Consider the following 12,949-nt stretch of genomic DNA (forward strand, 5'->3'; position numbering starts at 1 on the left):
AAGGAAGGAAGGAAGGAAGGAAGGAAGGAAGGAAGGAAGATAATATAGGTATTTATTGAAAAAAAATCTGGAAGATGGAAAATGGTGACACAGTAGGCGGACATTACAACTCCCACCTCCCAGAACCAAAGTGGATTACAACTTAACACCAATCATCTTGAAAAATCAACTTTGGACTAAACTAAGAGGAATCTATAACCAAGCATCACTGAAGGAACCACACTGAGCTGGTAGAAAGGCAAAGATGCGGAAAGGGCTGCCCTGCTCCCAGGAGTGAGAGGCAGCCTATCTCTCACAGTGGGGTAGGTTTCCTGGAGAGCGGTGGGCCCTCATCCGCAGGACCAGAACCCCAGCCTGGAGTCCCAGAGACTAGAGGAGGCGTACCAACAGTAGTTAGCTGTAAAAAGAGCCGAGTTACTGTTTGCGAGAGGCAGACAGTATTCTCACATCCAGGCTCTGTCTTAAAGGGACAGCACAGTAAAACCTCGTTCACAGCCACTTACCTGGGGCTCCGGGAGCAGCGAGAGGACTGGGGTTGTGAGAGGATAGTGTAGTCACAGGGACACAGGGAGAGACTGTGGGGTACAGTCACTCTGACCACTGTACTGAGTCACTCCAAAATCTAAAGTGCCCATTCCTGGGAGAACCAAGCCAACAAAGGGAAGCAATTACCCCACCCAGCTGAGGCTCTCCTGCGCCAGTCAGTGCAGAGACACTTAGAAGCAGGGGGCGCATCAGAGACACAGGATTTGAGTGCTGAGTTCTGGGCTACACAGCTCCCCCAACCTGCTGAGTACCCTCCCAAGGGCAGGAGGGCCTGGCTGCGGCGGCCCTAAGCGGAGCCCAGTGAGGCAACCCACACAGCAGCAGCAGGGAGCAGAAGCGGAGCGGAAGAGGCCTCCCATGGTCTCCAGGGGCAAAAACCTACGGGGCAAGGCATCTCCCCCCCAAGGTGGGGCAGACCCCAGCGGGGTAAGGCATCCCAGGCACCCACAGGTGGGGGGAGCAAAGGTAGGGCCCGGCGGCCTGCACTGCGAGGGAGAGGGGTAGAACCCAGTGACCCTCACACCCGTGGGGGCAGAGACCGGAGATGCAGCCCTCACACCACAGGGCAGAGCCCAGCGAGGCAGGGAGTCCCCCAAGCCCACAGAGGAGCCCAAGCTACAGCCCGCAAGCCCATGCTGGTGCCCAAGTGCCTGAGGAGGAGTAGACAGAGGGGGGGGCCGATGGAAAAACCTCACTTCAGAAATAAAGATGCCACACACACATTGGCCAAGAGTGGATAAAAGCCAGCCTAGGAGTGCAGCTGATAGTTACAACAGCATCAGGGCCCATCCCAAGAAAATTTAGAAACAATACAACTGAAAGTTGGAGGCAGACAACACCAACCCTATACTCCGCTAGCTACACAAACAACACATCCAAAGGAGCAGTCTATGCAGAGACAAAATGGGAAGACAGAAGTGCTATTCAAATGAATTAACAAGAGAAATCCCCAGAAAAAGAACTGGATGACATGGAAATAACCAAGATACTGGATGCAGAGTTTAGAATGATGATTGTTAGGATGATCAAGGATCTTAGAGCAACAATAGATGGACAAAGTGAGCACCTAAACAAAGAGATAGCTGGCATCAAAAAGAACACTGAAGGCCCTGGCTGGTTGGCTCAATGGGAGAGCATCGGTCTGGCGTGCAGGAGTCCCAGGTTCAATTCCTGGTCAGGGCACACAGGAGAAGCGCCCATCTGCTTCTCCACCCCTCCCCCTCTCCTTTCTCTCTGTCTCTCTCTTTCCCTCCCCCAGCCAAGGCTCCACTGGAGCAAAGGTGGCCCGGGCACTGGGGATGGCTCCTTGGCCTCTGCCTCAGGCGCTAGAGTGGCTCTGGTGGAGACAGAGGGATGCCCCGGACGGGCAGAGCATCGCCCCCTGGTGGGTGTGCCCGGTGGATCCCGGTCGGGTGCATGCGGGAGTCTGTCTGACTGCCTCCCCATTTCCAGCTTCAGAAAGATACAAAAAGAAAAAGAAAAGAAAAAAAGAAAAATGACACTGAAATCATAAAAAAGAATCAGACAGAAATGACAAACACGATATCAGAAATAAAGACTACACTAGAAGAAATTAAAAGCAGGCTGGATGAAGCAGAGGATTGAATCAGTGATTTAGAGCAGTGGTCCCCAACCTTTTTTGGGCCATGGACCAGTTTAATGTCAGAAAATATTTTCACAAATCGGTCTTTAGGGTGGGATGGATAAATGTATCACTTGACTGAGACAAGTGTCAAGAGTGAGTCTTAGACGGATGTAACAGAGGGAATCTGGTTGTTTTTTAAAAATAAAACATTGTTCAGACTTAAATATAAATAAAATGGAAATAATGTAAATTATTTACTCATTCTCTGTGGACCGGTACCAAATGGCCCACGGACCACTACCAGTCTGCGGCCCAGGGGTTGGGGACCAATGATTTAGAGAACAAGATAAGCGAAAGCAAGGAAGCAGAACAACAAAAATAAAAGAGGATCAAAAGGTCTGAGGAAACTCTAAGAGAACTCTGTGACAACATGGAGAAACAACATCTGTTATAATAGGGGTTCCTGAAGAAGAGAAATAAGAAGGGATAGAGAACTTGATTGAAGAAATCATAGCTGAAAACTTCCCTAAATTGATGCAGGGGAAAAATCACACAAGTTCAAGAAGCTCAGAAAATCCTATTAAAGAGGAACCCAGCCTGACCAGGCGGTGGCGCAGTGGATAGAGCGTCGAACTGGGATGCAGAAGACCCAGGTTCGAGACCCTGAGGTCGCCAGCTTGAGCACGGGCTCATCTGGTTTGAGCAGAGCTCACCAACTTGGACCCAAGGTCGCTGGCTTAAGCAAGGAGTTGCTCGGTCTGCTGTAACCCCACGGTCAAGGCACATATGAGAAAGCAATCAATGAACAACTAAGGTGTCACAATGAAAAACTGATAATTGTTGCTTCTCATCTCTCTCTGTTCCTGTCTGTCTGTTCCTATCTATCCCTTTCTCTGTCTCTGTAAAAAAATAATAACAAAGAGGGACCTACACCAAGACACATAATTAAAATACCAAAGCTAAGAGATAAAGAAAGAATACTAAAAGCTGCAAGAGAAAAGCAGTCAATCATTTACAAAGGAGCCCCCATAAAGATGACATCTGACTTCTCAACAGAAACACTTGAGGCCAGAAGGGAATGGCAAGAAATATTCAAAGTAATGCAGAACAAGAGCCTACAACCAAGACTTCTTTATCCAGCAAGGCTATTGTTTAAAATTGAAGGAGAAATGAAAAGCTTCCCAGACAATAACTAAAGGAACTCATTACAACCAAACCAATGCTGCAAGAAATGCTAAGGGGCCTGTTGTAAACAGAACAAAGAGGAAAAAAATCTAGTAAAAGAGTAATGTAGATTTAAAGAATAAAATGGCAATAAACCACTACATATCAATGATTACCTTAAATGTAAATAGATTAAATGCTCTTATCAAAAAACATAGGATAGGTGCATGGACAAGAAAACAGGACCTGTACATATGCCATCTACAAGAGAATCATCTCAAAACAAAAGATACATAGAGTGAAAGTAAAGGGATGGAAAAAATATTTAATGAAAATGGAAATGAAAAAAAAAGCTAGTGTAGCCTACTTATATCTGACAATAGGCTTAAAAAGAAAGGCTATATAGATAGATAGTCAAGGATAAAGCACGTCACTACATAATGATAAAAGGAGCAATCTAGCCTGACCTGTGGTGGTGAACTGGATAAAGCATTGACCTGGAACACTGACATCGCCGTTTTGAAACCCTGGGCTTGCCTGGTCAAAGCACATATGGAAGTTGATGTTTCCTGCTCCTCCTTCCTTCTCTTTCTCTCTCTTTCTCTCTCTCAATGAATAAATAAAAATCCTTTTTTTAATGTTTCTTTTCTTTTATTTTTTTTTTCAGAAACAGAGTGAGAGTCAGAGAGGGACAGATAGGGACAGACAGGCAGGAATGGAGAGAGATGAGAAGCCCATCAATCATCAGTTTTTTTTTTGTTGTTGTTGTTGCAACATCTTAGTTGTTCATTGATTGCTTTCTCATATGTGCCTTGACTGTGGGCCTTCAGCAGACCGAATAACCCCTTGCTCAAGCCAGAGACCTTGAGTCCAAGCTGGTGAGCTTTGCTCAAACCAGATGATCCTGCGCTCAAACTGGCGACCTCAGGGTCTCGAACTTGGGTCTTCTGCATCCCAGTCCAACGCTTTATCCACTGTGCCACCGCCTGGTCAGGCTAAAAATCCTTTTTTTAAAAAGAAGCAATCCAACAGGAAGATATAACCATTATAAATATCTATACACCTAATATAGGAGCACCTAAATATATAAAGCAGATTTTGATGGACATAAAGGGCGAGATCAACAGCAATACTATAATAGTAGGGGATTTCAATACCCTATTAACAGCACTGCATAGACCCTTAAGAAAGAAAATTAACAAAGAAACAGCAGACTTAAAGGACACACTAGATCAGGGGTCCCAAACTTTTTACACAGGTGGCCAGTTCACTGTCCCTCAGACCGTTGGAGGGCCGAACTATAAAAAAAACTATGAACAAATCCCTATGCACACTGCGCATATCTTATTTTAAAGTAAAAAAACAAGCCTGACCAGGTGGTGGCGCAGTGGATAGAGCGTCGGACTGGGATGCGGAAGGACCCAGGTTCGAGACCCCGAGGTTACCAGCTTGAGCGCGGGCTCATATGGCTTGAGCAAAGAGCTCACCAGCTTGGACCCAAGGTCGCTGGCTCCAGCAGGGGGTTACTCGGTCTGCTGAAGGCCCGCGGTCAAGGCACATGTGAGAAAGCAATCAATGAACAACTAAGAAGTCGCAACGCGCAACAAGAAACTGATGATTGATGCTTCTCATCTCTCTCCATTCCTGTCTGTCTGTCCCTGTCTATCTCTGCTTCTGTAAAAATAAATAAATAAATAATTAAAAAAAAAAAGCCTTTAAAGTAAAAAAACAAAACAGGAATACAATATTTAAAATAAAGAACAAGTAAATTTAAATCAACAACTGACCAGTATTTCAATGGGAACTATGGGCCTGCTTTTGGCTAATGAGATGGTCAATGTCCGGTTCCATATTTGTCACTGCTAGCCGTAACAAGTGATATGACACGCTTCCGGAGCGTGAATTCACCAAGGTGGCAGGATAAAAAATTAATACACAGAAGTCAGAGGTATTTTTATACACCAACAATGAACAGAGTAATTATGGAAACAATCCCCTTCACTATTGCAACAACAAAAAAAATAAAGTATGTAGGAGTAAATTTAATCAAGGAGGTTAAAGACTTATACTCGGAAAATTAAAAAACACTGATAAAAGAAATCAAGGAAGATACAAACAAGTGAAAGCATATAAACGTGTTCATGGTTAGGAAGAATCAACATCATTAAAATGTCTATATTACCCAAAACAATTTATAAATTCAATGCAATTCCTATTAAAATACCAATGACATACTTCAAAGATATAGAACACATATTCCAAAGACTTATATGGAACCAAAAAGAAACACGAGTAACCTCAGCAATCTTGAAAAAGAAGAATAAAGTGGGAGGTATCACACTTCCTGATATCAACTTATACTACAAGGCGACTGTACTCAAAACAGCTTGGTACTGGCATAAGAACAGGCATATAGATCAATGGAACAGAACAGAGAACCCAGAAATAAACCCACACCTTTATGGACAATTGATATTTTTATAAAGATATTTATTTATTTACAGAGACAGAGAGAGAGTCAGAGAGAGGGACAGGGACAGACAGGAACGGAGAGAGAGAGATGAGAAGCATCAATCATCAGTTTTTCGTTGAGACACCTTAGCTGTTCATTGATTGCTCTCTCATATGTGCCCTGACTGCGGGCCTAAGCTGATGAGCTTTGTTCAAACCAGATGAGCCAGCGACCTTGGGGGTCTCAAACCTGGGTCCTCCGCATCCCAGTCTGACCCTCCATCCACTGCGCCACCGCCTGGTCAGGCAACAATTGATATTTGACATAGGAGGTAAGAGCATACAATGGAGTAAAGATAGCCTCTTCAACAAATGGTGTTCGGAAACTTGGACAGCTACCTGCAAAAAAGTGAAACTAGACCACCAACTTACACTATTCACAAAAATAAACTCAAAATGGATAAAAGACTTAAATGTAAGCCGTGAAACCATAAGCATCTTAGAAGAAAACATAGGCAGTAAGCTCTCTGACAACTCTACAGCAATATATTTGTGGATTTATCTCCACAGGCAAGTGGAAAAAGACAGGATGAACAAATGGGGCTATATCAAACTAAAAAGCTTTTGTACAGCCAAAGACAGTAAGAACAGAATAAAAAGACAAACTACACAATGGGAGAACATATTCGACAATACATCTGTTAAGGAGTTAGTAACCAAAATTTATAAAGAATTTGTAAAACTCAACAGGAAGATAAATAATCCAATCAAAATGGGCAAAAGGCATGAATAGACACTTCTCCAAAGAGGACATACAGATGGCTATCAGGCATATGAAAAAATGTTCAACATCACTAATCATTAGAGAAATGCAAATTAAAACCACAATGACATATCACCTCACAACTGTCAGAATGGCGCTCATTAACAAAACAATACAAAATAAATGCTGGTGAGGATGTGGAGAAAACAGAACCCTCATGCACTGCTGGTGGGAAAGCAGATTGGTGCAGCCACTGTGGAAAACAGTATGGAGATTCCTCAAAAAATTAAAAATAGAACTGCCTTTTGACCTAGCCATCCCACTTTTAGGAATATATCCTAATCACTGATTCAAAAGAAGAAATGCACCCCCATGTTCATGGCAGCATTGTTTACAATAGCCAAGATCTGGAAACAGCCCAAGTGTCCGTCAGTGGACCAGTGGATTAAAAAGCAGTGTTATATATACACAATGGAATACTATGGGGCCATTAAAAGAAGAAAATCTTACCTTTTGCGACATGGATGGACCTGGAAACTATTATGTTAAGTGAAATAAGCCAGGCAGAGAAAGAAAAATACCATATGACCTCACTCATTTGAGAAATCCAATGAACAATGTGAACTGAGGAACGGAATAGAGGCAGAGGAGGGATCAAAGGACCAAGGGGAATGCGGACAGAGGGAAAGGGGATGAGAGGATGGGTTCAGAGAAGGAAAAGAGATTGGTGAAATTATATATACATAACACAGCATTATAGAGAACAGAAAAGCAAATCCTGGAGGGAAGGGGGGAGGGCAATGGGGGAAGGAAGGCAAGGGGGATGTTGAGGGGAACACAGTTTTGGGGGGGGATATATTCAGTGGAACACTTGAATCTATGTAAACACAATAAATTTACATCAATAAAAAAATTTTTGTATTTTGTATTGTTTGTTCCAGGGTCAACTGTATATTCCCCCTTCAAATATATACATACACATTTATACACTTCAATATATATATACAATTTATTTTTCCAAGAAAAAAAATATAGTGTGACTCAGTGATCTCATCTTGAGACACATATCTTTGGGGGGCGTGCATCAATCATGAGGAATGGCATTTTGCAGACAAGCTAAACTGGCATTCAAGAACAAGTCTCCTGTCTTCAAGTTAAAGATGGCGAAGTAGGAAGATCCTAAGCTTACCTCCTCTCATTGACACCAGAACTACAACTGCATTTAGAACAACTATTTCTAATAACAACCTGACTACTAGCAGAACAGATTTTCTACAACTACAGCTATAAAAAAAAAAAAACACATTGAAATGGGTAGGAGCAGTCAAGGCTAAGTCTAGTCAGGACCTACCCTACCCCACACTTCCAGCGCAGTGACCCACAAGTTGGACGGATATCACAACTATGGAGGTCGTCCCTGAAGACCTAGCCTGGGAGACCTGCACCAGGAAGAGGAGTAACTGTAACATTTGGCATTGAAAACCAGTGAGCTAATGTCTCAAAGAGCCAAAGGGGTATAGGAAACCCAGGTTGTGTTCTTTCTGAGTCCTGGGACAGAGGCAGCAATTTGAAAATTACAGAGGTTATATGTGAAGGTGATACATTGACTAATTTTAGGGAGTGTGCTGGAGAGACAAGGAACTTTCTCCTGAGAGGTGTTGGCATGTGCCATTTTTTTCTCTCCTCCTTTTTTTTTTTTCCCCCTCTCCTCTTTCTTTAATCTAGCTGGTCTGACTCTGGCAGGCACCATTTCTGACACTCTCCATTAAGCTTGCTAATACTGTACCCCACTCTAGCATTTCCCTGAGGACACACCCAGGCTAGCACGCTCCAAAGTGACTCTTGTTCTGCCACACCCAGTGGGCAGCCTTAGACACCAGTGTGTCTGCAACAGTGTGGCTGAGCCTCGCAACCAGCAATGCCAAAAGCCTGTCCTGCACACCAGTGAGCCCACAACAGTGGTGTTCCACCCTCACAGCCAGCAGGCCAAGGACCAGATTCACCTGACAGTGTGTCCATAGAAGCTGTAGTCCAGATACAACAGGAAGCCACATTAGTCCGCCCAGGAAACACCTGCAGAGCACCTGGCTCTGGCAACAAGAGGAATTCTACCACTGGGCCCCATAGGACACCTTCTAAATAAGGCCACTTTTTCAAGACTAGGAGATTTAGTCTACCTACCTAATACACAGAAACAAACAGGTAAAATGAGAGAAAAAAATATGTTCTAAAAAAAAACAAAACAGGACCAAGCCCCAGAAAAAAACTAAATGAAAATGAAGTAAGCTGTCTACTAGATAAAGAGTTCAAATAGTCATAAAGATGCTCATTGAATTCCCTGAACAAGTGGATAAACTCAATGAGAACTTCAACAAAGAGATTAAAAATAATAATAAAAAAAGGACCTATCAGAACTGAAGAATTTAACAACCAATATCATAAATACACTGGAGGAAATCAGCAGAAAATCAGATGACACAAAAGAATGGATCGGCCCTGGCCGGTTGGCTCGGCGGTAGAGCGTCGGCCTGGCATGCGGGGGACCCGGGTTTGATTCCTGGCCAGGGCACATAGGAGAAGTGCCCATTTGCTTCTCCACCCCCCCCTCCTTCCTCTCTGTCTCTCTCTTCCCCTCCTGCAGCCAAGGCTCCATTGGAGCAAAGATGGCCCGGGTGCTGGGGATGGCTCCTTGGCCTCTGCCCCAGAGGGGCAGAGCATCGCCACCTGGTGGGCAGAGCATCGCCCCTGGTGGGCGTGCTGGGTGGATCCCGGTCAGGCGCATGCGGGAGTCTGTCTGACTGTCTCCCCGTTTCCAGCTTCAGGAAAAAAAAAAAAGCATGGATCAGCAATCAGGAAGACATGATCGTGGAAAATAGCCAATGGAAGATCAAAACGAAAAATAAAAAAGAATGAAGATAACATAAGAAAAGGTCCTCTGGGACAACATCAAGTATACTCACATTCAAATAATAAGGGTCCCTGAAAGAGAAGAGAAAAAGAAACGAAAAACTTATTTCAAAAAATAATGGCTGAAAACTTCCCTAACCTGGTAAAGGGAATAGATATCCAAGTTCAAGAAGCACAGAGCCCCAAACAAGATGAATCCAAAGAGACCTACACCAAGCCACATTATAATTAAACTGTTAAACGTTAAAAGAGAGAATCATAAAAGCAAGAAGAGAAAACAATTTGTTACATACAAGAAAATGACCATAAGACTGTGAGTTGGCTTTTCAACAGAATTTGTATGCCCTGCCTGATGGTTCAGTAAATAGAGCATCAGCTCCATATGTGGACGTCCCAGGTTCAATTCCCAGTCAAGGCATACAAGAGAAGTGACCATCTGCTCTTATTCCCTCTTTATCTCCCCCCTTCTCTTCCTCTTCCCCTCCCGTGCCAGGGGCTCAAATGGTTTGAGCATGGCCCCAGGCACTGAGGATAGCTCCCTTGGAGCACATCAGCCTCAGGCACTAAAAATATGATAGGAGCATCAGCCCCAGGTGGGGTCAGCTGGGTGGCGCATGCTAAAGTCTGCCTCACTATCTCCTCTCCTCTCACCCAAAAAACAAACAAAACAAAACCAAAAAACCAGAAACTGCAGACCTGAAGGGAGTACCACAATATATTCAACATGATGAGAGGAAAACCTACAATCAAGAATACTTTACCCAGAATTCAAAAAGAGATCAAGATTTTCCCAGAAAACAAAAGCTAAAGGAGTTGATCACCAGTAAACCAGCATTCCAAAAAATGTTAAAGGGAATTCTTTAAGCGGAAAAGGTCAAAACTAGAAATAAGAAAATGTGGCCTGACCTGTGGTGGCGCAGTGGATAAAGCGTTGACCTGGAAGTGCTGAGGTCGCCGGTTCGAAACCCTGGGCTTGCCTTGTCAAGGCACATATGGGAGTTGATGCTTCCAGCTCCTCCCCCCCTTCTCTCTCTCTCTCTCTCTCTCTCTGTCTCTCCCTCTCCTCTCTAAAAATGAATAAATAAATAAATAAAATTTAAAAAAAAGAAAAAGAAAATGTGAAAGAGCCCTGGCCGATTGGCTCAGTGGTAGAGCATCGGCCTGGCGTGCAGAAGTCCCGGGTTCGGTTCCCGGCCAGGGCACACAGGAGAAGCGCCCATCTGCTTCTCCACCCCTCCCCCTCTCCTTCCTCTCTCTCTCTCTTCCCCTCCCGCAGCCAAGGCTCCATTGGAGCAATGATGGCCCGGGCGCTGGGGATGGCTCCTTGGCCTCTGCCCCAGGCGATAGAGTGGCTCTGGTCTCAACAGATCGACGCCCTGGAGGGGCAGAGCATTGCCCCCTGGTGGGCAGAGCGTCACCCCCTGGTGGGCATGCCGGGCGGATCCCGGTCGGGCGCATGTGGGAGTCTGACTGTCTCTCCGTTTCCAGCTTCAGAAAAATACAAAAGAAAATGTGAAAGAAAAAGAAATCTCACTTTTAAGTAAAGGCAAACATAGTAAAGATAGTAGACCAACCACTTACAATGTAGTATGAAAACAATTATAATTGCCATAAGTACACATCTATCAATAATTAGTTAAATGTAAACTGATGAAGTGCTCCACTAGAAAAACACAGGGTGACTTAATGGATTAAAAAAACAAAACCTTTATGTATGCTGCCTACATGACATTCCAGATTAAAAGACACATATAGACTGAAAATAAAGGGATGGAAAAGATATTTCATGAAAATGGGAAGGAAAAAAAGCCAGGGAAGCAATACTTGTATCAGACAAAACAGACTTTAAAACAAAGTTTATAACAAGAGACAAAGAAAGACCCAATAATTCCATTTCTGGGAGTTTATCTAAAGGAAACAAAACACTAATTTGAAAAGATATATGGCCCTGGCTGGTTGGCTCAGTGGTAGAGCATCAGCCTGGTGTGTGGATGTCCAGTTCAGAGCACAAAGGAGAAGCATCCATCTGCTTCTCCATCCCTCCCTCTCCCACTTCTCTCTCTCTCTCTCTCTTCGCCTCCTGCAGTGATGGCTCTGGCTCAACTGGAGCGAGTTGGCCCCAGCCACCAAGATGGCTCCAGGGCCTCTGCCTCAGGTGCTGAGAAAAGCTCAGCTGCTGAGCAACAGAACAATGCCCCAGATGGGCAAAGCATCATCCCCTAGTGGGCTTGCTGGGTGGATCACAGTCAGGGTGCATGCGGGAGTCTGTCTCTGCACCTCTCCTCCTCTCACTGAATTAAAAAAAAAAATAAAAAGATATACGCACCCCTATATTCACTGCCACATTATTTATAATAGTCACGATATGGAAGCAACATAGGTGTTCATCAGTAGATGAATAAAGAAATGGATATACACACCTGAACATTACTCAGCCATTAAAAAGAATTAAATCTTGCCATTTGTGACAATGTATGTAGATAGACCTAGAGGGTACTGTGCTAAGTGAAATAAGTCAGAGAAAGACAAACACTGCATCATTTCACTTATGTATGGAATCTAAAAAAATGAAACAAATGAACAGATTCATAGATACAGAAAAATTGATAGTATCTAGCAGATTAAGCAGTTGCGGCATGGGCAAAAAGGTGAAGGTACAAACTTAGAGCTGTAACATAAGTCATGGGGATGTAAAGTGCATTGAGAACAAAGTCAATAATAACACAATAATTTGACAGTGACAGATGGATAGTGGACTTTCTGTGTTGATCACTTTGTAAGGTATTTAACTATGAAATCTCATTATGTTGTGCAACTAACATAACGTATGTCAACTATAACTTTAAAAGAGCTTTACAGCCTGACCTGTGGTGGCGCAGTGGATAAAGCGTCGACCTGGAAATGCTGAGGTCGCCAGTTTGAAACCCTGGGCTTGCCTGGTCAAGGCACATATGGGAGTTGATGCTTCCAGCTCCTCCCCACCTTCTCTCTCTTTCTCTCCTCTCTCTCTCCCTCTCTATCTCTCCCTTTCTCTCTCCTCTCTAAAAATGAATAAATAAAATTTAAAAAAAATTTTTTTTAAACAAAAAAACTACATTCCAGAATAAAAATCAGGCATGAGACTAAGAAACAAAAAATTATATATACTATATATATTTAGAAAAGTACACTTCTGTATTTATTTTGTCAACTGAACATATCCATGTAACCAGATCCCAGATGAAGAAAAAAACATTATCACTCCACTTTTATGACCCTTTCTCAGTCACTTATTTTTAGTTGAATAGTTGTTGTTTCTCATGAGAATTTTAGTTAAATGATATTTAGAACCTTATTTGTTTTGTTAGCTATCTTGAATCACAGCATATGAAAAACTGGTAGCCAGGAAAAAGATTATTCACAAATACTGAGTAAATAAAAGTGGAAAAGGAAAACATATAATTGCCTTCTTAGCCTCTTTACCTCAATCCTAACCCTTGAGGTACCTACAAAAAGAATTGCAAAGAACAAAGTTTGAAAACTAATCATATAAA

At 43.3% G+C, this 12,949-nt stretch overlaps 1 protein-coding gene across 2 annotated transcripts in view; it reads right to left on the minus strand.

Annotated features, from left to right (window-relative positions):
* BAZ1B (bromodomain adjacent to zinc finger domain 1B) overlaps positions 1-12,949 on the minus strand; it is a 101,562-nt gene that overhangs the window by 33,958 nt on the left and 54,655 nt on the right. The window lies entirely within an intron of this gene.

The sequence above is a fragment of the Saccopteryx bilineata genome, chromosome 4, assembly GCF_036850765.1.
Source record: "Saccopteryx bilineata isolate mSacBil1 chromosome 4, mSacBil1_pri_phased_curated, whole genome shotgun sequence".
Classification (NCBI taxonomy): Eukaryota; Metazoa; Chordata; class Mammalia; order Chiroptera; family Emballonuridae; genus Saccopteryx; species Saccopteryx bilineata.